The sequence below is a fragment of the Danio rerio genome, chromosome 5 (assembly GCF_052040795.2).
Source record: "Danio rerio strain M-AB ecotype USA chromosome 5, GRCz13ab, whole genome shotgun sequence".
NCBI lineage: Eukaryota > Metazoa > Chordata > Actinopteri > Cypriniformes > Danionidae > Danio > Danio rerio.
In genome coordinates, this window is record NC_141025.1 from 22777147 (window position 1) to 22800957 (window position 23811).

A 23811-nucleotide genomic window follows, 5' to 3' on the forward strand; every position below is an offset into this window, starting at 1 on the left:
AAAAAAAAAAAAAAAAAAAACGCATGCTTAAACCAAGTTAATAAGGAAGCTAAATGGGGACTAAGAAGACTATTTAATCATATACACTTCATAAAATATCCCATAGGCTAAGGGCCATAGGTATAAACAATCTAGTTTGCGAAGTTAGTTGAAATACATTTGTTCAGTTAGTTCATTCAAATAATATACTATTTAAGAGATGGTTCACTAAAAAATGAAAATCTACTCACACCCTAATTACTCACCCTCAAGTGATTCCTGACCATTATGAGTTATGTTTTTGATTTAACACTAAATTAGATCTTTTGAAGAATGCTGAAAACCTGTAACCACCAACTTTCATTAGCCGTCTTTTGCATTTTATTTTATTTTTTAAATATTTCCCAAATGATGTTTAACAAAGCAAGGACATTTTCACAGTATGTCTGATAATATTTATCTTTTGGAGAAAGTCTTATTTGTTTGATTTCGGCTAGAATAAAAGCAGTTTTAAATTTTTTAAAAGCTATTTTAAGGTCAAAATTATTAGCTCCTTCAAGATATATATTTTTCGATACTCTACAGAACAAACCATTATTATTCAATAACTTGCCTAACTACTCTCACCAGCCTAGTTAACCTAATTAACCTAGTTAAGCCTTTAACTGTCACTTTAAGCTGTACAGAAGTGTCTTGAAAAATATCTAGTAAAATAGTATTTACTGTTATCAAGGCAAAGATAAAAAATAAATCAGTTATTAGAAATGTGTTATTAAAACTGTTATGTTTATAAATGTGTTGAAAAAAAATCTTCTTTCCGTTAAACAGAAATTGGGGGAAAAAATAAACAGGGAAGCTAATAATTCTGACTTCAACTATATATGGATGTCAATAGTTAAAGGTTTCCAGCATTCTCCAATGTTCCATATATGGTTATGATATTAAATATTGAGTAAGTTTTTATTTTACCAATCAAATATAACACTTAATGCACCCTAAAAATTATTTTAAAACGACCCAATGCAGTACATTGTCTAGTATCCAAAAGCAGGTTATTCCAGGTTATTTGTTATAGATGTGGTGCAGCAAAGTTCCCTTTGGATTTTAGATGAGATTTGGGGACCTTTAAAAGTAATATCTGAGAAGACCTCAGTGGCCTTGATGTCTGATACACCTGAAGCAGATCTGAAATTTATTCAGGAACCAGGTCACATAAGGCCTTACAAACGAACATTAAAACTCTGAACTGCAGCCTAACCAATGCTATGAGTCTAGCACTGGAAAAAACAAGTCAAAAGACTACATGCTGCAATTTGTAGAAGTTGAAGACCATTCAGCAAAAACAAGAGGAAGCCTCAGATACAAAGAATTACAGTAATCCGACCTTGAAAATAAAAAAGCCTGTGAAAAAGCTGTGCTTTAAATGAAAGAAACCAGCCTTTACAATTGAGTTTACATACTTGAGTTTCAAGATCTGAGTCTAAGATCTCCTCAAAATTCTTTGATTAAGTTTTTTTTTGTTGTTGTTGTTTTGATTTGTTTCGTTTTGTAGGTGATTCTTCGACTGCATTCATACAAACTGATTCAAACGCTCTAAAAGAAAATCGTGTTCAGTTGTTTAAAATAGATTGAGAAGCACAACGCCACACTTTCCTCAACTTTTAAATGAGCACACTCTGCTGTGTTTAGAGTACTACTGCACAATATACAGGTGCCAGAAATTTACTGCAATACACTTAGTTGTCAAAAACAGTCGCAAATAATTTTAAGTACCTTTTTTTTAAAAAACACAGCATTTTTATCAGTATCTACAAATTGCCCTTCACACAAATTAGTGATGTGCACAAAGCCACATTGCTTAAAGTTGCTGACACATTAAGATCTATAATGTCTTTTTAAAACTGCTGTAGACATTTAAAAGTCTTTTAAAGATCTTATAAAATTTGACATGCAAACCACTGCAGAAACGTTCTGACCATGGCCATGTCATATACAGTCCAGATACTTAAGAAATAACCTACTATAAATTTAAAGGATTAACGTGTGCTATGTTTGTTTCTTTTTTAACAAGTTCTGGAGACGTAACGTAAATTCCGCTTTTAAATCATAGGTCGCCTATAGCTTTCGTCATGAACAACGGCTGTGTTCAAAATTATATCAATGTTTTCAAAGTGCACTGCAAAGGGAACGCAATAGTCTATATGAAGACCGCTAAAACTGAACTTTAAAATTGCTTGGAAAGTAAATTACATCTAAGAGAGATGACTTTAATGCTCTTTTATTTAAAAAATCATTCCAAGTTTAAATGTTAGAATGTTGTAAATGATTAGGGCATAGGGGGATAATTGGGAATAGAACACAGCCAGGAACTATATTTCTAACTACAGCTCCAGACGTGTAGTTGCATGCACAGAAATTTGCGGCTACTTGTTCGTTGGAATGATGATTTTTTTGTAATCACAAAACTTGCAACCTTAGTCGGCTAATGATGGTTTTCGGAAACGCACCCCAGGTCAGCATTACTGTTTCTAGCCCTGTCTTGTCTGCCTTGTCTTATTTGCACTAATTGTTGCACAGACTGCAACTTGTTCTCTTATTCATTTATTCATTTTCTTTTAGGCTTAGTCCCTTTATTAATCTGGGGTCGCCACAGCGGAATGAACTGCCAACTTAGCAGTTATTATGTTTTTTCCGCAGTGGATGCCCTTCCAGCCGCAACCCATCTCTGGGAAACTTTGTGATCTTATTGTTATTTTTTTTTTTTTTTTTTTTTTTTTACTTTAGTTTATCTTATCTTATTTAATTTCATTCTTTAGATTTTTTATAGTATTGCACAGTCCTGTGTTATGTGATCAATTTATGTTGTTTGATGTAGCACCTTGGTCCTGGAGGAACATTGTTTCGTTTCACTGTGTACTGCACTGTATATTGTTAAAATGACAATAAAGACAACTTTACTTGACTTGACTTGATAATTTAATTCTTTAATTGTCAATTAAAAGGGATTTATAAAGCATAAACAGTCCTCACTTAATTTTAGATCACATAACTGCATAATAAAGCATTTATTTACATAGAGTAACCATTACTATGTGCCTGAAAATCAAGATGCACCATTAAAAGATAAAAGTTGAGTCATTAATGTTCTTTTCTGGGACTTTTCTGTTATTTTAGGTTTCAGCAGGCTATCATTTTGTGATGTTTAATTTGGGTATCGTATCAAAGCCATAATGTTGGTACTGTGACAAAACTAGATCATAGTGAGAGCAGCTGATGATAAACAGCCTTCTCCAAAATTTTAGTTGCGAAAGAAAAATAAGATGAACATTAACGTTTATTGTTGAATGATTCCCACAAACACACACAATTAGTCACAAATGACACACACACACACACACACACACACACACACACACACACACACACACACACACACACACACACACACACACACACACACACACGAGTAGCCAGCCAAAATCTGCATTTAACAGCCAGCGCTCGTGTATTAAGTCAGTAACCACAGTAACCCGAGCAGATGTTTGGCCACACCTGTGCTGTGTTTGCTGTTTACTGTTTATGTGTTTGTGTTGTTCCGCGCCATTGCAGGTGAAACTGATCTCTGTCCAAATGGATGGCAAAATACACACATTTACACACGGCAGGGCGGGTTGCAGAGACACACTAATACACATGCATTGGCACACGGAGCGCTGGAGCATGTCCAGTGTGGCCCTCATTATGACAGGTGTTGCAGAGTCACTGGAGCGCGGCCACTTGAGTGGGACACGCTAACTTCTCTGCATTTACTCTCTCTCTTTAGCTGTCGAAAAATCTGACTGGAACAGCTGTTAGCAGAGAGCGGCCACGTGGTGTGTGGGTGTGTGTGTGCTGCTTTAATGCAAGAGATAGAGAGTAACACTGTGGCTGCGTCCCAACTGACACTACTCATGCTGTGTTAAAAGTCAGGAGTGCTAATTCCCTATTGGCTGATTTTAAAATGTCTAGCATGTCTGACAGTTTATTAAAACCTTTCTCATCATGAAACAAATGATTTTTCCAATATATGTATTCATGTACACACATGTATATATATATATATATATATATAAATATAGTACGAGTTGGAGCTACTTTGCCTTATGGTGAATGCAGTAAGTGACTGTATTATCATCAATAGCGTTACCTGTTTAACACAAAAGTTCAGAACATACAAAAACGTAAAAAACTAAACCTTACCTATAAAATGTTCTGCCTTTGTGCTTTGTTTTCTTTGTTTGCTTGTTACTAAACCTGTAGACAGCGCTAAAGTTCCACATCTTAACGTAATAACACTGTCTTGACTAATGCCAATGACATTTCTCCTGGGAGCACTGTACCAATGTGGTGGCGCTATTGACGCATGCTCAGGGTCCCTATGCGATATCTAGTGTATATATCTATGAGCCCTAATGCTCAGTCTGATTTCTAACTATAGCAGATCAAATCAATATTAAACTGGTAAGCACACCAGCCAACACTTCATTTTTTTTAATGGGAGTATTTCGTATTTCAGACCAGTCTCCCGCAAACATCACGTTTTTATTTCTTCCTCAAAAAACTCCGGTAATTTCACCTACCCCCCCTCTTTGGTACAGTCTGTAAACTTAACACCCCCGGGTTGCCAACTTTGGTACAGTACCCGATCGAAGCGGCCGCCCAAAACCCCCCTGCATCCTGTTCTCAACCTCTAACCCCCGGGGGGCATGAAGCATATTATAGAATTTTTAATATAAATTTCCATATGCTTTAATTAAACACAAATTATATACAGTTAAAAGCATAATTGTTTCAACATTTTGTAATGGTTTTAATAACTAATTTCTTTTGTCTTTGTCATAATGACAGAACTTATATCTTCCTTGTTATTTAGCCAGATATTGAGCTTAAAGTCCAAGTTAAAGGCTTACAGTGGACAACAGTGGTTTATTCTGTAGCCATTAGAAAAAAATATTTCTCAAGGGAGCTCATAATATTGACTTTAAATATTTTTTTTTTATTAATAACTGCTTTTATTTCAGCCAAACAAAAAAGAAAATAAAACAATATTATAGAAATGCTGTGAAAATGTCCTTGAACTGGTAAACATCACTAGGGAAATACTTGAAAACAATAACAATTTATACATATACATATGCATATACAGTTGAAGTTAGAATTATTAGCCCCCTGTTTATTTTTTTCCCCAATTCCTCTGTAGATGGATGGCATTTCATCTCATGTTCAGCCTTATCTTAAAAAGAAAGCAAAATCAGCAGTTTTGTCATCACTTTAGACAAAGTCATTCAAATATAGCTCTAAAGTGACGTTGGGGAATTATTAACGGCTTCTGCTATTTTGACGTCAGCTGCAGATGTAAATGAATGGCGGAAGAAGGAAGTTCCTGATAAAAAAAGGGTTTTAGGCTCTCTGTGTTTGATTTTCTTATTTATATACAGGATGGTGCTGTTGAACTGTTGTATAAACGCAATATAACATGAGTAGCAGAGCGATATGGCTGTATATCCGCACTGGTCGGATGCTAAGGCATAAACATCACTAGGGAAAACACAGTGATAAACATCACTTGGGAAATATTTGAAAAAAATAACAATTTATACATATACATATGTATATGTAGTTGAAGTCAGAATTATTAGCCCCCCGTTTATTTTTTTTTCCCCAATTTCGGTTTAACGGAGAGAAGATATAGTATATACACACACACACCTTTCTAGTACAGGTGGGGCCAACTTTTGCCTTCAGAACTCCCTTAATCCTTTATGGCATAGATGTAACAAGGTACTGGAAATATTCCTCATAGGTCCATATTGCCATGATAGCATCAAACAGTTACTGCAGATTTGTCAGCTGCACATCCATGATGCAAATCACCCGTTCCACCATATCCCAAAGGTGCTCTATTGGATTGAGCTCTGGTGACTGTGGAAGCCATTTGAGTACAGTGAACTCATTGTCATGTTCAAGAAACCAGTCTGAGATGATTCAAGCTTGATGACATGGTGCGTAATCCTGCTGGAAGTAGTCATCAGAAGATGGGTACACTGTGGTCATAAAGGGATAGACATGGTCAGCAACAATACTCAGGTAGGTTGTGGCGTTGATACAATGCTCAATTGGTACTAATGGGCCCAAAGTGTGCCAAGAAAATATCCCCCACACCATTACACCACCACCAGTTTAAACCATTGATACAAGGCAGGATGAATTCATGCTTTCATGTGGTTTACACTGAATTGATCTTACTATCCGAATGTCGCAGCAGAAATCCAGACTCATTTTTCCAATCTTCTATTGTCCAATTTTGCTGAGCCTGTGTAAATTGTAGCTTTAGTTTCCTGTTCTTATCTGACAGAAGTGGCACTCGGTGTGGTCTTTTGCTTCTGTAGCGAATTCGCCTCAAGGTTTGATGTGTTGTGCCTTCAGAGATGCTCTCCTACATAGCTTGACTCTAAGAAGTGGTCATTTGCGCTACTGTTGCCTTTCTATCAGCTTAAGTCTGGCCATTCTCCTTTGACCTCTGGCATCAACAAGGCATTTGCGCCCACAGAACTGCCACTCACTAGATGTTTTCTCTTTTTCTGACCATTCTCTGTAAACCCTAGAGATGATCGTGCGTGAAAATCCCAGTAGCATGTCTGGCACCAACAAGCATGACATGTTCAAAGTCACTTAAATCACCTTTCTTCATCCGTTCTGATGCTCAGTTTGAACTGCAGCAGATCAGCTTGACCATGTCTACATTTAAAAATGCATTGAGCAGCTGCCATGTGATTGTAACTGTATATTATATCATTGCTAGAAAGCCAATACACATATTCATTACGGGGACATCTTGAAAATGCAAACTGTAATACAGATTTTATTAATGATTTGACGTGTTTAGAAACACATGTCTGTCCTTTCATCAATTTGAAGATGCACTTGCATGATTAGAAACCTACAGGAGCTGCTGGAGTGCTCGTCGAGTGGACTGACCTTTGATGGCTAACGCATACAGTATGCAAAATTGGAAAAAAAAAAAAAAATGTATGAAGTACATAGGATGGATACGTGAGCGGATGCACTGGAATGCAGGGCATGACTACACTGTGAGTAGCACAAAGCGTGTTTCTTTCAGTGCGAACATGGTGCAAGAATAAAAGACTTTCCTTAACACCTTTTCACAAACCAAAGCTTGATAAAGAGCCTCACTTTGTATGCAAAGACCAGCTCCTCACAAAGGTATAGTAACCACTTTAATTACCCTAATGACTGGAACGATCTCATGGGTGAGCGAGGTCACAAAGACCTGTTTAACGGAGCAGATATAGTGCTGATCAGGCGCTGTTATAAAAACCCTAATCAGAGTGGCTCTTTAAGAAGTGAAATAAAACGTGATATTACGGATCTTATGAAAATGTTGAGTTGGTTAATAATTCGTGCTCTTATGCTTGTGTACGTCAAAGCAATGTTCTGTAGAAAAACTATGAAAAGGAATAGATGCATTCAACTAATCAAAAATGACATTACACACATTCATGATGTTGCAAAAGAAATAAATGCTGTTCTTTCCAGTGTTCTGTTAATCAGAGAATCCTGGAAAATGGTTTTCACCAACATATTAAAGGCCACTGCCTAAGCTTCAATAACAGAAGAGGAGAATGCCTCAGGAGAAGCACATTGGCATAATCAAGTAATTTTGAAGAATCAAATAACACTGAGAATTAGTGTAATAATGTTGAAAATTCAGCTTTGACATTACTAAAATAAATTACAATTTAAAATATATTTTACAATATTACAGTTTTCACAACATCTGATCCAGAGATCTTAGACTCAACTAAAATCATAAGGCAAAAACATTAAATATTTAAATATAAAAATACATAAATTTACATTTGAAGTCAGAATTATTAGTCCCTCTGAATGATTAGCCCCTCTGTTTATTTTTTTCCTCAATTTCTCTTTAACGGAATTACTGATTTAAATGGATTTTACAGTAAATAATATTTTACTGAATACTTTTCAAGACTCTTCTATACAGCTTAAAGTAACATTTAAAGGCTTAACTAATTTGATTAGGCAGGCAATATTATCAGACATACTGTGAAAATTCCCTTGGTCTGTTAAACATAATTTGGGAAATAAAAAAAAAATTAAAAATCAAAGCGGGGCTAATAATTTGGACTTCAACTGTATATGTCTATACACAGAGTATTTTTTTCTTCTGGAGAAAGTCTTGTTTGTTTCATTTCGGCTTGAATAAAAACAGTTTTTAATTTTTTAAAACCCATTTTAGGGTCAAAATAATTAGCCCCTATAACCTATATATTTTTCCCGATAGTCTACAGACCAAACCATCGTTATACAATAACTTGCCTATTACTCTAACCTGCCTAGTTAACCTAATTACCCTAGTTAAGCCTTTAAATGTCACTTTAAGCTGTATAGAAGTATCTTGAAAAATATCTAGTAAAATATTATTAAGTGTCATCATGGCAAAGATAAAATAAATCAGGTATGAGTTATTGAATAAGTTATTAAAACTGTTTTGCTGAGAAATGTGTTTAAAAATATGCTCTCTGTTAAACAGAAAACAACAGCAATTAATAACAACAACAACAACAACAACAATAATAATAATAATAATAATAATTAAAATATATTATTAATAAAATAATAATATATGTGATTATTAATAATAACAACAACAACAACAATAATAATAATAATTATCATCATCATCATCTGAAAAAATCTAAATGTAAAATTAATTACAAATAAATTAACTGTACCTATAAATAGCAAATCTGTGATATTAAATGTAAAACTAATATTTTGCTAAAATATATATTTGATAAAACACCTCATTCAAAAGCACTAAAATGACCAGACTGAACTCTTATTACACATCATATAAACATTAATAATGGTAACACTTTATAATAAAATTCCATTAGTTATTTTTAGTCGATGTATTTATTAAAATGATCAAACAATCAGCATTCCATAACAGCATTTATTTATACTTTTTAATGCTCTTTACTGAAACTAAAGTGATTCATTGTTATTTTTTGCTAACCCACAGTGCATTAACTAACACAACTTTGTATTTAAATAATGCATTAGTAAATGTTGGGCTATGACTGATAAACGCTTCACAAGTGTTCATTCTTTGTTCATTTTAGTATTTACATTAACTAAAGGAATCTTATTGTAAAGTGTGACCATCATATATTAGGTGCGTCTACAGAAATTGACTTTCAGACAGTCAGTGAGTTAAGTGTCACAACAAGTCCCAGAATTCCCTGTTCTGCAGTGCTGCATTTAAATCGGCCAATGATTAAATCTCTTTTCAGATGAATTCACTTGTTAGAACAGCTCTTCAAAAAGGAGTGTCAGCTCATCAAATGAAGAGGGGAAGAGGGAATCACTTTCACTTCTTTTTTCCCCCTCTTCTTCCCTGTTTTTTCGCTGTTGAGGTCATAATGGCAGTGTTTTCTCTAGAGTCAAGTCATGACAGCAGGTCTCACTCTCTTTCATTCACACATTACCTCTATTCGTCCATCCATCCATCTTCCTCCTTCACCCACAATACTCTCACTCATTCATCTCTTTTCAGTCTCTCAATCTATTTCTCTCTAATACACACTATAGTGAAAATGGAGAGACTTTGCTGTGCTTCAAGAACACTCTTCATCTTTTCCCCTTCGATTCCTTTCGCCGTTTCCCTTTTTTATGCTCTCTGTCCTTTCATTTGCCCTTATCCTCTTTTTTTCCCTTCTTAACACGCTTTAACCCCAATTCTCTCTCTCTCCCATTCTGTAGTTGTTCTTTATGCTAAGCTGAGCATATTTAAGTAGAGTGAGTTAATAGTCTGTGACTCTAGGGTTTAGATTTGGTAATATAAGCTGTAAGGATGACTGAGAAAAGAGGATGAGGCTTTTAAAGAGACAGAGACTTACACAAATTCTGCAGACTCAACCAGGACTGTTCGCCGTTCAGAAGTAAACTGAAAATATCTTTCAATTCCTGAAATTGAACTGTGATGGTGAAGAGGACGCAGGACTTAGAGCTGGATTCAGGAAGCGAAACTGAAATGGGGGAAAAATATTAATAAATATATGGGGTGTTGAGGGCATCACAGTGGTGCAGTGGGTAGCACAATCGCCTCAACTGGGTCAGTTGCCATTTCTGTGTCAAGTTTGTATGTTATCCTCATGTTCGAGTGGGTTTTCTCCGGGTGTTCCGGCTTCTCAAACAAGTCCAAAGACATGCGCTCTAGATGAATTGGGTAAGCTAAAATTGTCCGTAGTGTATGTGTGTGAATGTAAGAGTGTATGGGGTGTTTCCCATTGATGGGTTGCAGCTGGAAGAGCATCCGCTGTGTAAAACATATGCTGAATAAGTTGGCGGTTCATTCCACTGTGGCGACCCCAGATTCATAAAGGGACTAAGTCAAAAAGAAAATGAATGAATGAATATGGGGTGTTATCATTAGGGCCAGACAGAGTTTGCAGACATTTTTAGCCATTTTTACATTTTTAAATTGTATTTAATGTTTACGATGCAAATCCAAGTAGATCCACTTTAAACAAAGAAAGTCTCCCATAAAACATATCTACTAAAAGAAAAAAAAATTTACTTTACAAACTGTAATGTAAATTAACCATATGGATATTTTCATAATACTCAATAATATTACTGAAATAAATTTAAAAACTAAATAAATAAGTAAATAAACATTCAATGATGGGGTAAAATCTGCAGAAATCTGCGGAATTCTATGTGAACAGATTCCATGTGGGCCTAGTTATCATTAATAGAAACATTATAATTAATCATTTTGAGTAGGATACAATTACATCACAACAATGTACTTAAATTTGAGCTTTATTCTTCATTCTCTGTTAAAAAAAAAAAGAAAAGAAAATCTGAGAATAAGCAGTTTTCCATATTTTCCCATATTTTTTCCAAATTTTAATTTTACTTTTTTCATGTTTATTTATTTATTTATTATAGGACCTTGATCTTTCTTAAAACCCCTTTTGACATTAAAAAGTTCAAAAAAGTGACTTTTATTAACATTTTCAATAGTAATAATAGTAATAGTAACTTTTTAAAGTAATATATTGTCTTGGTTGGTGTTGTATATTACTGTGGAAAAAGCCTTGTAATAAAATAGCAGTACATTTACCTTTATTTTACAGACTTAATTCTCTATATATGATTTTTTTTTACATTATATTATTTCAAACTACTAAAATTTCAGTAAAAGTCACTTTGTTAAACTGTAGAGTTGAATTTTCAACATAAAAGTCAGCAGAGCAGAGATCAAGGTCCCATAACGCACTTTAATATTTTAATATTGTACCATTAAAATCTGATAGATATTTCTAAATTTACAGTGAACTACTGTATTTTGTTCATTTTTACAATGCTAATACACCAACATTTTGAAGTATTAACATATAAATTGTACATTTGTAATACAGAGACGAAACATGAAAAACAGGTGGTGGTGAGAAACTCTCATGAAGAGCCAAAGCTCATCTCAAACAGCTTTTACACTAAAAGAAAAAAGTAATAAAATACAGTTGAGGTCAGAATTATTAGCCCCCCTGTTTATTTTTTTCCCTAATTTCTTTTTAACTGAGAGAATATTTTTTCAGCACATTTCTAAACATAATAGTTTTAATAACTCATCTCTAATAACTGATTTATTTGATCTTTGCCATGATGACAGTAAATAATATTTTTGACTAGATATTTTTCAAGACACTTGCATACAGCTTAAAGTGACATTTAAGGGCTTAAATAGGTTAATTAGGTTAACTCGGCAGGTTTGGGTAATTAGGCAAGTTATTGTATAACGATGGTTTGTTCTTTAGACTATTGAAAACAAAATTGCTTAAAGGGGTTAATAATTTTGACCTTAAAATTGTGTTTCAAAAATTGAAAAACTGCTTTTATTCTAGCCGAAATAAAACAAATAAGACTTTCTCCAGAAGAAAAAATATCATCAGACATACTGTGGAAATTTCTTTGCTCTGTGAAACATCATTTGGGAAATATTTAAAAAAGAAAAAAAAATTCAAAGGGAGGGTAATGATTCTGACTTCAACTGTATATAGGGTGATCAGTGTCATTTGCACAACTGCTATACATTATCATGGTAAGGAAAATGTCACATAAATCATGCTATTAGCATATAATTTACTATTAGATAAAACTAATGTATATAATATGTAATATAAGACCCTATATAACTGATAAAAAAAATAAATAAATAGAACCACATCACTTTAACACCAAAAATGGAATAGGGAATTCCAAGAAAGTTAATTTTAGCTATTCAGTGTATAGTAAGGAAACTTACTGTTTTGTTGTAACAGCTTTTTCTATAGCATTTGTAGTGTTTCATTACCATTTTGGATTTGATTGGTATGTCTTTATTGTCCCAGAGGGGCAATTTGTTTAACAGCAGTAGCAGACACAGATCAACACTTGAACAAACATAGAAATTACAATAAAACAATAAAATGAATCATGATCAAGAAACATTTTATTATAAAAGAGCTTGAGTAACCCAACTGTAGTTGGAACAAATGAATGTAAATATCTGTTGGACCTAGCCCGTCTGGAATAAGTATACATTCTGCCTGATGGCAGGAGACAAAACCTAGAATAAAGCGGGTGGTTCTCATCTGCTAAAATAGACATATCCCTCTGTATCACTCTCATCTGCCCGATGCTGTTAAAATTTGTGCCCAAAATCTTTTAAGATAGGTGAACAATTTTTTTAAGTCTGGTTTTATCCATCACCCCTTAAATTACCATACCAGCATATTACTGCAAACATTAAAGAGACGCAATAAAAGAAGATCAAAATATCCTAAGAAGATGCCTATCCACATTAAATCCCTTCAACTTCCTCAAACAGAACAATCGTTGATTTGTCATTTTACATCCAGGATGGTACCCAGGTATTTATACTCACTCACTGTCTCAACAACGAAACCGCATATACTAGTAATAGCATTAGAAATAGAGCTGTGGCGAAAACTAATTTAGTTTTTGAGACATTAAATTGTAAACATCTTCGCGCCAAGCAACAAAGTTGTCCAACACTGGGCCATAACCCCCCTCATGATCATGCAGAAGACTGACAATAACAGAATCATCAGCATACTAAACTGTATTCCTTGGTTCAAATTTACTCTGACAGTCATTGTTATAAAGTACAAACATTTTTTTACAGTACGTGTATAAGCATGATGTCACTGTTTTCCCGAAATCATGCTTTTGTAGTTTAACAACACCACATCAACATTGTGCACTGACTGATCAGTTATGATTGCTCTTCGTACAATGCATGACGGAGTCAAATTGCTGTTTTAAAAGGCTTCCTAAGTCCTCAGAACTTACACACACAGTAAGACAGTGACAACTGTGTCAATTTTATAACTGATTTATAACTGATAGTAATTCAAACCCAAGTCCAATAAAGAAATATCAGTCAAACTGAACATCCATTGCAAACACAACTTGAGCAGATCATTTCTCTTTGGTAAATTTCAAAAATATAAACATCATACATACTCATACATCAAAAGCACAGATATCATTTGGGACAGAAGTGTCCAAACTCAGTCTTGGAGTACTGGTGTCCTGCAAATTTTAGCTCCAACTTGCCTTAACACACCTGCATGGATGTTTCTAGAAAGCCTTTTAAAAGCTTGATTAGCTAGCTAGGTTGGAACTAAACTTTGCAGGACACCGGCCATCCAGGACCGAGTGTGGATACCCCTGACTTAGGACATACATAGGTTTGTGATTAGTTTGTGCATAAATTGTAAAATTGCTTTGTCTCAATATTTAATGTTTGAGGAGAGGTAATTCAAAGAAAGCATTTAATGACCGGAAGCTGATATTATGCAGATTTGTTATGGACTACACGGATCAGTTAAAGAAGCTGGAATTGCTGTCAAAGATTACATTTTGGTGTTGGGTTGAGTATAAAAAGTATATAAACTTAACTTAAACAATTCTTATAGTGACTAGACTGGGTTTATAGTTATCACATAATTCCAGTTCAAATTTGAATGAGGCTTTTAGGCACGGGTAGTTTGGTTTCAATCCCAATGTGCTGATATACTTACTGTCAAACTCAGAATTATTAGCCCTGCTAAATTTTCAACCCCCCTCTATTTTTCTCCCTAATTTCTGTTTAATGGAAAGATGTTTTTCAACATATTTCTAAACATAACAATTTTAATAATTAAACTCTAATAATAGATTTATTTTATTTTTGCTTTGATGACAGTACATAATATTTTACTAGATATTTTTCAAGACACTAGTATTCAGATTGAAGTGACATTTAAAGGTTTAACTAGGTTAATTAGACAAGTTAGGGTAATTAGGAAAGTCATTGTATAACAGGGGGCGAGGCAGTGGCGCTGTAGATAGTGCTGTCACCTCACAGCAAGAAGGTCACTGGTTCGAGCCTCGGCTCAGTTGGCGTTTCTGTGAGGAGTTTGCATGTTCTCCCAGCCTTCGCGTGGGTTTCCTCCGGGTGCTCCGGTTTCCCCCACAGTCCAAAGACATGTGTTACAGGTGAATTGGGTAGGCTAAATTGTCCGTAGTGTTTGTGTGTGTGAATGTGTGTGTGGATGTTTCCCAGAGATGGGTTGCGGCTGGAAGGGCATCTGCTGCGTAAAAACTTGCTGGATAAGTTGGCAGTTCATTCCGCTGTGGCGACCCCGGATTAATAAAGGTACTAAGCCGACAAGAAAATGAATGAACGAACTGTATAACAGTGATGTGTTCTCTAGATAATCATTGTAGAAAACATTGCTTGAAGTGGTAATTATATTGACCTTAAAGGGGTGGTCCAGAATGTATTTTACTACGACAAGGTTGTGTTTATAAGATGCAAAGTAAAGTGTGAAGTAAATGAAGTAAAGCTTCATTTATATAAAAAAAATCACATTATCTTTTCATATATCTTTGATTATATACTGCTACTCAGCTAGCATGAAAACTACTGTCATATTTCCTAGTTCCTCCCAAAGCCCACTCTCAAGAGGCTCTGATTGGTCAGCTAACATAATGTGCTGTGATTCACAGATTGACTCCGCGCCACCAGGAAGCGCATGCCTCTAATAACACGAGCTTTGCCGTTGTGTAAATACTGTCAGTAAAATCTGACAAGTGTTTTTCACATATATTCCAAATAAGCATGTGTAAAATATATAAACATTCACATAGATTTTGGGAGTTCGTTATATGAGTTGTAGAAAGCATGGAAAGCGTCCGCATAGAGAGAGACTGCAGTGCTGGTGAAGATTGTGGCTGTTTACAGGGGTTTAAGAGATAAATAAGAATTTTTAGCTAAATTGTTAGCGGTGCCAAACAGCATTTCCCGTTGTTTATATCCTTTCTTTACGTTCTTGCTACAACATACCATTGACACTAGAAACTATACATGTCATAGATCAATTTTAACAAATAAAAACACTCACAGGTTTGTGGCTCACAGTCCACAGCTTTGTCTATTATGGTTGAAGCTGCTCCTTTGAGGATTTTTTTGCCAAATCCAGCACTGAACAGGGAGAGATTTTGTAAAATGTTAGCTATATGTATTTTTTTATAATTGTCAGGAACGTAATTAAAATGTAACTGTAAGCACTTCTCTCTTTGTGTTGTGTCCTTTGGAAGCCCAAATACATAAACAGAAAAAGCTCTGTGAAAATAGCAGGGTTTGGACGAAATCTAAGCTTTCTTTGCTATAACGTTAGGCGCTAAGCTAACTCTGTAAAAGCCAATGTCTCCCTTTGCATTGAACTTTGAGCGTCTTAAATTCAGAGATGCTGTTTGTTCACTCAGCTACATCAACTAAAGTTTAAAATATGATTTTGCAGCGTAAAAAAAAATAAATAAATAAAAACTGTTTTTATTCTAGCCAAAATAAAACAAATCAGACTTTCTCCAGAAGAAAAAAGTAATATAGAAAATACTGTGAAAAATTCCTTGCGCCGTTAAACATCAATTGGAAAATATTTGAAAAAGTAAAAACATTCACAGGAAGGCTAATAATTTTACTTTTAAATGTATCATTCTACATCTGGTTATACCATGTTCTAAAATAAAACATCCTCTTATGTCTATATTTGAGTGTAGTACTGATGAAGTTAGAGATAATATTGTCGATGTGGGCAGTGACATTAGATACATCATTTTATCACATCTTTAACCTTTGTGTGTATTTGTGCAAACATGTTAATCTACCCTTGAATTATCTCTAGCAGCACAATAGGGAACACAAAAGATTTAGAATACATAGAGGGGAGAGAAAAAGATGCATCAAGGAGCAGCAGAAGGCTGATGATGAATTCTGATGGAAGTGTTCGGCTGTATAAGACTACGCATTTCCATTTCCATTTATTTTGTTGCAGACGGCTTCTTACAAGGAACTGCATATATTGTGAAGTCACGATATTCCAGCAGGTCACAAAAGGGCAGGAACCGAGCGCCAAGAAACCGTAAAAGGAAAGCTGTACCAATTTTACTGCTATCAGCGGAATAAGGGCAAGGTTTGGTAGCTGTAGTCAAAGGTTCGTGCATTGTTTTTCAACACTCACAAATTTGCTGCCTTATATGTACAGATATATTTCACATCCGCTCCTGAATCCTGGTTCCAGCGAAAAGGTCAGGATACACAGCGGGCGGTCGGCATCACCTGGCAACAGGAAATAACAATCATCAGACGGCTGCCAACACAGGTGGTCATGAACACAAGAGCAGCGCGCAGTAAGAAAACATCTGAGCTGAAAGCTTATACCATCAAGAGCGAAAAGGACCTGTAATTGATTTTGCTGAATCAATGTTGATTTAGTTGCTGTATCAGTTTGCCCGCAAACTAGATTTGGCTGCAAAGTAGCGTTTGTTTGTGTAGCCGTGACAAATCAGATGAGGACGGATTTGTGACCGTTATTGTTACTCCTGCATGACCGACAATGAGATTTAAAGGAATAGCGCACCCAAAATTGAAAAAACCTCAAATCATTTACTCGTTCATTGTTGCATTGTCCTGAATGATTTGCTTCAGCTTGTGGAACACAAAAGCAGAATTTTACATTTCATTCAGTATATTTTGCCTGTGGGCTTGAGGAATTGTGAAGCACCATTTTTCTTTACCTCCATGTAATTTGTACTTCTGTTTTTCTTTTTCTTATATATGTGTGTGTGTGTGTGTGTGTGTGTGTGTGTGTGTGTGTGTGTGTGTGTGTGTGTGTGTGTGTGTGTGTGTGTGTGTGTGTGTGTGTGTGTGTGTGTGTGTGTGTGTGTATAAGTGTTGGGGGGTTCAATCAGTATTATATCAGTCTGTTTCTCACGAAGTTATCAAATGCTTCACAATTCTTACAATTTTTTGGGCACAATTTTTCCATTTCTGGTGTTTAATCTTTGACTATTTTCCCCACATTTTGATCATTGAAAAAAAAAGCCAAAAATGAAAAGATTTTTGATTAAAAGACATAACCGTAATTTTGGGGGTCAATTATACCATTGACACACTAAATAAGGCTGTCGATATGAATCGTGAGAAATCACCATTCTGGATGACAAAATTGCAAATGGCAACAGCAAAGAAATTCTGTCATTCCTCGTCTTCCAATCCATTGGTGCAGAGTTTTTAATCGTAAACTGGTCTCAAATGTTGATTACGTACACACTTGGATATCTGATTATTCAAAATTTCCTTTGTTCAGTATGGGTGAATGTTGGTTGGAACCCATAGACATAAATTTGCCAGTTTAAATTTAATTCTCAGATGATAAAAACTATACAGCAGGCGTGGTCAATCTTGGTCCTTGGTCCCAAGCTCTAACTGGCATACTAGAATCTTCCTGGCATGTAGGGCTGCACAATTCTGGCTAAAATGAGAATGATGACTTAAAATGAAGGTTATTGTGAGTAGGCTATTATTATAATTATTTCTCAAACATATGGTAAAACAACAATAATATTAGGTCTATACCAGGGGTGGCCAACCCTGTTCCTGGAGAGCCACCTTCCTGCAGATTTCAGTTGCAACCCATATCAAACACTCCTGCCTGTAATTATCACGTGGTGATCAGGTCCTAATTAATTGGTTCAGGTGTGTTTAATATGGGTAGCAGCTGAAATCTGCCGGAAGCTGGCTCTCCAGGAACAGGGTTGGCCACCCCTGGTCTATACTCTTGGTTATAATGCTACATTTTGAATTTAGTTTAAATGGTGGACTTTAAATGAACATACTTAAACATGTCCTGTTTGTTAATTTACATTGAAGTGATGACATCAGAATACAACTATTGATAATTCTAAAGTTGAATTATTGTGTTTAAGACAACATTATAAGACCATTATTAGACCACTGGTAAAATCAGACATTTATCATTATTAGATTATTTTTAACATTATATAGGCTAGTATAGTTTTACTGACTCAGTGAACACTTATTATCATTCACAACACTTCGATATGAAAGAGAAAACATATCAAATGCTTGTCGTAATCACGTTCAAAAGTTGTCGTAATCAGCTTTTAAATGTGATATGATCATTTAAATGATTTGCGTGTTGGTTTCACTTTTACTACCAAGTGCACTCATGTCATGGTCAGCAGCACTCTGAGGAAAACGAAAAAACTAATGCAAGTCATACTTATGGTTATTTAACTTTATTACCTGTTACTCACAGGTTGTCCTGACAATTTGTCCTCATGGTTGTCCACACCCGTCCGTGAATACCTCATTAAATGAACACAGAAATTACATTTTTGGTTGAATTCATACCTTACAAATGCAATGTGTGACAAGTTTAACACCATTGGAAAGTGTCTATGATGCTGAGCAATGTATATAAAACAATGTGAAGACTTGTGCGACAGCCTTTATGCTTTCTTGAAAATATAATTAGCTGAATCATAGAAAAGCTGAATTAAGATAGTGTGTAGGGTCCAATCGAGATTGCAATCTTTTGTCGATGAATCGTGCAGCCATACTGCCATATATGTCGAAGCAAGTTGAACCTAAACTCTGCAAGACACCCCTGGGGCACCCCTGCTACAAGAATTTATTCACAAAGAAAACGTTTTTCTGTCAGAAAACACGACACAACAGCGCTCAAAAGTGGATTCGCTATATTCCTGGTGTCATGACAACTTGCTACAGTACATGTAAACAGAAGCGTGCAACCATAGTTCTACTTCCGAGTTCTTCTGGTTGGTCCACTACTCTGAAACTGACAGCATGTGTGACAAATGAGTGTTCTCTTCACACACACACACACACACACAATATTGCACAGCTGGATCTGCTGGATGGATGGACACCGTGCTGCATTTTCAATAAAAAAAAAAAACATTTCAGTTTTGAAGCTTACCTAATCTTAAATTTAATAGATAATTATAAAAAAAATATTTTTTAGCTATAAATAATGAATTAGTATCCTGATTATAAAGTTTTATTTTTTAATTAAATCAAATCACCTTTATTGTCACATCATCAGCAGCATGTGCGCTATGTTAAGTGAAAAACTTAGGTGCTGGCTCCAGACAGTGCAAAATACAACAACATACTCCCAAATAACAGGACAATGTAAAATTGGCAATGTTGACAGCGATATGTACAATAATTATTGTGTTTGATTTGTTTTTTTCCATCACAAGAAATTCTTCAGCTCTGCAGCTGAAAGTGACAAAACACTTCTGCCTGTTCAAAATAAACAGTAAAGTCAAGTACTGGATATTTGTTATTATTCCTGTTGTACCATACCGGTAACAAACCGTAAAGTCAAAACCATGGTACATACTGACTCGTGACTCCAGTGTACCGTTACACCGCAAAGAAGCACACAGGTGTTTTTTTTTTTTTTTTTTTGACATTATATAATGCTTTATAAAATACGCTTCAATGTCGACAAAAGAAATAGGTATATACATGCATTATTTAATAAAAGATGTAATTAAACATGTTTAATTTCACAACCTATTGCGAGACTACCATGAACAAAGTCTAACCCTTACAGAACCTTTCTTTACATTTTCATTACCCCTGTACAGTATGTCATGTGTTGATATTTGGCCCTCAAGGTCACTGCATTTCAAAATCTTTGTGTTAGTTGATATGCTCCATACTTTCGTAAGCCTTCAGGATGTTTTCTCTTGCACATAAATTTGAAGTAACATCAGCCCCAACAATAATCTGCTAGATATAATGCTTGAAAAAGTATCTATAACTAATCAAACATAACATTTTTACTTGCCAAGTAAGAATGTATCATGTCAATACCATAAATAAGCAAAAGAAGCCAGTTCAGAAATGATAAATGGGCATAATGAATGCATAATGCAAACCTGACCATAAAGTAACACACAGTAGCATGCCAGTGTGTTCTAGCCACACAATCTCAAAGACACTGTGCCTTTCACTTAAATACCCAAATCAGAACAAACAACCATAAATTAATGATAATAAAAGCTACACAGTGCCGGTCACAGCTGATCTAGGGAAGGAAAGCAACAGACCTTACATCAGTACATCTAACGTTAGTGGAACATAATTCTCTACATAGAGGTTAGTGAGAATGAAAAATTGGAAAGTTTGTGATATAATAAAATAAGCATATGTGCTGCATGTTTCAGTGAACTGACACTGTGTTCTGACTGTGCTTGCAGCTTCTTGAATTGTTTCAGTTTGCTGTAAATGCTGTTCCAACAAGCTCCATCTCTGCATCTGCTCTGAGTTTGAGCTGCTTTTATGTGCATTTGGGAATGCAACCAGTGCCAACCATCTTCCCACATTTGGTAGTATGAATTGGTTAACAACGAAAAAAACACAAGCTTTAAGGGATCCTAGCAGGTTTGTAAATAAATAAATAAATGAGACTCTGTATAATGCTTGAAAATTGAAAAAGATTTTTAAAAAAAATTGTAGTTAGTGTGAAATCAAAATGTACAATTATTATTTTGCACATTGTTATATTCTTTTGGTGGACAATTAATCTGTACTAAAAAAGGGTAATCCACTAAAAAAAAATTGAGAATTTTTAATCAATCTTGAGGTGATTTTGTAGAGGAGTGCATCTGTACAAAGAATTAAAATGAACTTGAAACAAGATTTTTAAGGGGGAAAAACATGCAAGTGAAAGAAAAAAATGTTTTATATTCATCTGGTAAGGCTTGATGGCAGTTGAACACAAAACATTTAAAAATACAATGTAAATGACACCTGACAGTCTTTACTTTAATATACATATATATATATATATATATATATATATATATATATATATATATATATATATATATATATATATATATATATATATATATATATATATATATATATATATATATATATATATAATTATAATATATAATAATAATAATAATAAGTCTTTTGACTTGTGCCTGAATGCTTTAAACCAAAGTCTCTTTTAAGGCAAGTCATTTCACTCAGTTGCCATCTTTGAAACACCTCTTGGGCAGTATCCTCGGACATTCTGTCTCAATGGGGAAACATCAAATTCTTCAAAATTATTAATATAAAAAAAATTAAACAACAATCATCTCATAAGTTACATTTCTATACATTCAAATCAAATGAAAACAGCTTTTTTTCAAGTTGCTCATGTTAGTGCGCATGTGCACTCAAAAGGAATGAGATCACGACACCAACCTCATTTATAGCGGTTCTACACATTATTATACTCTGAATAATGACCGTCTGATCGCGCTGCTCCTTTGAAATAATTCACAACCTGTTCTAAACGTTGAATATTCTCTAGAAATGACAGCAATTGTTTGTTTACAAGTTTGTAGGCGTTTGTAGTAGCTGTCATGATGTGCAATTGACAGGACAGACTGTACCTCATGTTCCTTTCATGCAGATTACAAATTTAAAAAAGTGTAGCAGGTTCATTTAAAATGAGAAATTTCAAGCTTTATCTGGATATATTTCTAATGTCTGTAAAGCAAGTATTCGCTGAGATTCCAGTGTTGACCACATAAAGCGTTGTAAAAGCACACATCTGCTCTGACCTGCCCCCACAGATAATTATCGGTCTATATTAATTGATGATTGGCTCCTGTACTAGTTGACAGGGCTTCATACGCCATATTGACCGTTATGGAGTGGTGAGTCTTTTCTGTTGACATCAGTTTAAAGACTTCAGCCGCAATATTCTTAACCATGCCTCTCTTACCAATAGTTTGTTATGAGGGAATGATGCTTAAAAAGATCCTGCTCAATATTCCGTTACAGCTGGAAGTACACCAACATGCTGAAATAAAAGTCTCAGCAATTTCCAGTGTACATGGATTCTAAATAATAATAAATATTAGCATGAACAATAGGGCATCTGCTGCGTAAAATATATGCTGGACGAATTGTCAGTTTATTCCACTGTGATAAACCATGATTAATAAAGAGACTAAGCTAAAAAAAGAAGAAAAAAAAGAATGAATGAATGAATGAATGTATTATCATAAACATTAATACAAGCAATTTTATAATAAAAATAAGGGCTTGCACAATATAAAATAGCAGACAATATTACAAAGTAGATGCTTTCAAGAAAATGAATACCTGGAAAACAACTGTCATACCCTCTGAACGAACAGTAATAACTTTGAACAGAGATGAGATTATTATGCCAGGCAAGAAAATAGTGTATCATAAAAATGTGAAAAGTAGTGATAGTTTCAATATCTTCGTCTAGCCTCTGTTAAAGTTGCAGAAAAGAATACATTTTGTGTCCATGTGGTTATCATAGCTACATTCACTGTCAGATTAAATCATTATACACCATCTAAATTCACAGTTAGATGTGGACAAGGAATACGGAAAATAAAAAAAAAAGAAAACAAAAAGAAAAACAGAAACTAAACCCCAAAGTATACTTAAGCACACTTAAGTTGTGGTAGTTTTTTCCATCAATTGTCCATTGGCATTCATGTACGTTATTCATGTGCAGCTCATTTTTCTGTTGGTCAGCATATACGACTGCAAAGGCGTGAAGTAAATGTTCAGAGACTACACACAGTGATACTGCTCATGTGTCAAACTCATCTATCTGTGCTCATTCATGGAGGAATTTGTCCTCTTCAGCTCTTTTGTGCTCAACAGAAGAAGAATCTCATGCAGCCACTTTAGGGTGAGTAAATTTTAATTTTTGGGTGAACTGTCTCTACAGTTTTTTTAACCGCTAACAAGCATTGTGCAATACTGAAGCCATGCTTACAAAACTGTTCACAGTGTGTGCATTACTAACATGACTCTTGGCCAAACAGTTCAGCTCACCTCCAAAACTCACTCTCAGACCAACACAACACTGCATATACTGTATGTTTCAAAATAAACTTGTTTTACTAAACCACTGACAACCACTCAAGAAAACAAACATTAAAAAAGAAAAACACACTAACAGCAGGGAGCAATTCAGATATTAGCAGCTTTTATTTTTGAAGGTTGAAGAATGATTATGTACATCAGTGTCTATTTTTACATTTTCACTCCCTTAAATGTGCTGAAGAATGTGTGAAAAGATCAGAAAGAAATATGCAAACATCCAAATTATGCAAACACAGTACTTTGCATAACATGTGAAAATATAACTTCTCATCAAAGGATACTGATCTCATCTGTTTTGTTATGCCATTCATACTACTGATGTAGAAACGGTGGACATTTGTCAGCTGATGGTTATAACATGGTCAAGAACACATCTGTCATTCCCTAATCAGAGATCAGCGCTCTTGCGG

General features: G+C 34.8%; 1 protein-coding gene across 2 annotated transcripts in view; it reads right to left on the minus strand.

Annotated features, from left to right (window-relative positions):
• The window catches only part of tenm1 (teneurin transmembrane protein 1), a 542406-nt gene that overhangs the window by 430077 nt on the left and 88518 nt on the right, over positions 1–23811 (minus strand). Inside the window, exons 3-4 of one of the 2 annotated variants that reach the window (XM_087253395.1) lie at positions 18734–18796; positions 16647–16744 (exon numbers count right to left, since the gene is read on the minus strand). The gene's annotated coding sequence lies outside the window, so the exon portion shown is untranslated. The remainder of the gene's footprint in view (positions 1–16646; positions 16745–18733; positions 18797–23811) is intronic. The other variant, XM_087253398.1, reaches the window with a different exon arrangement.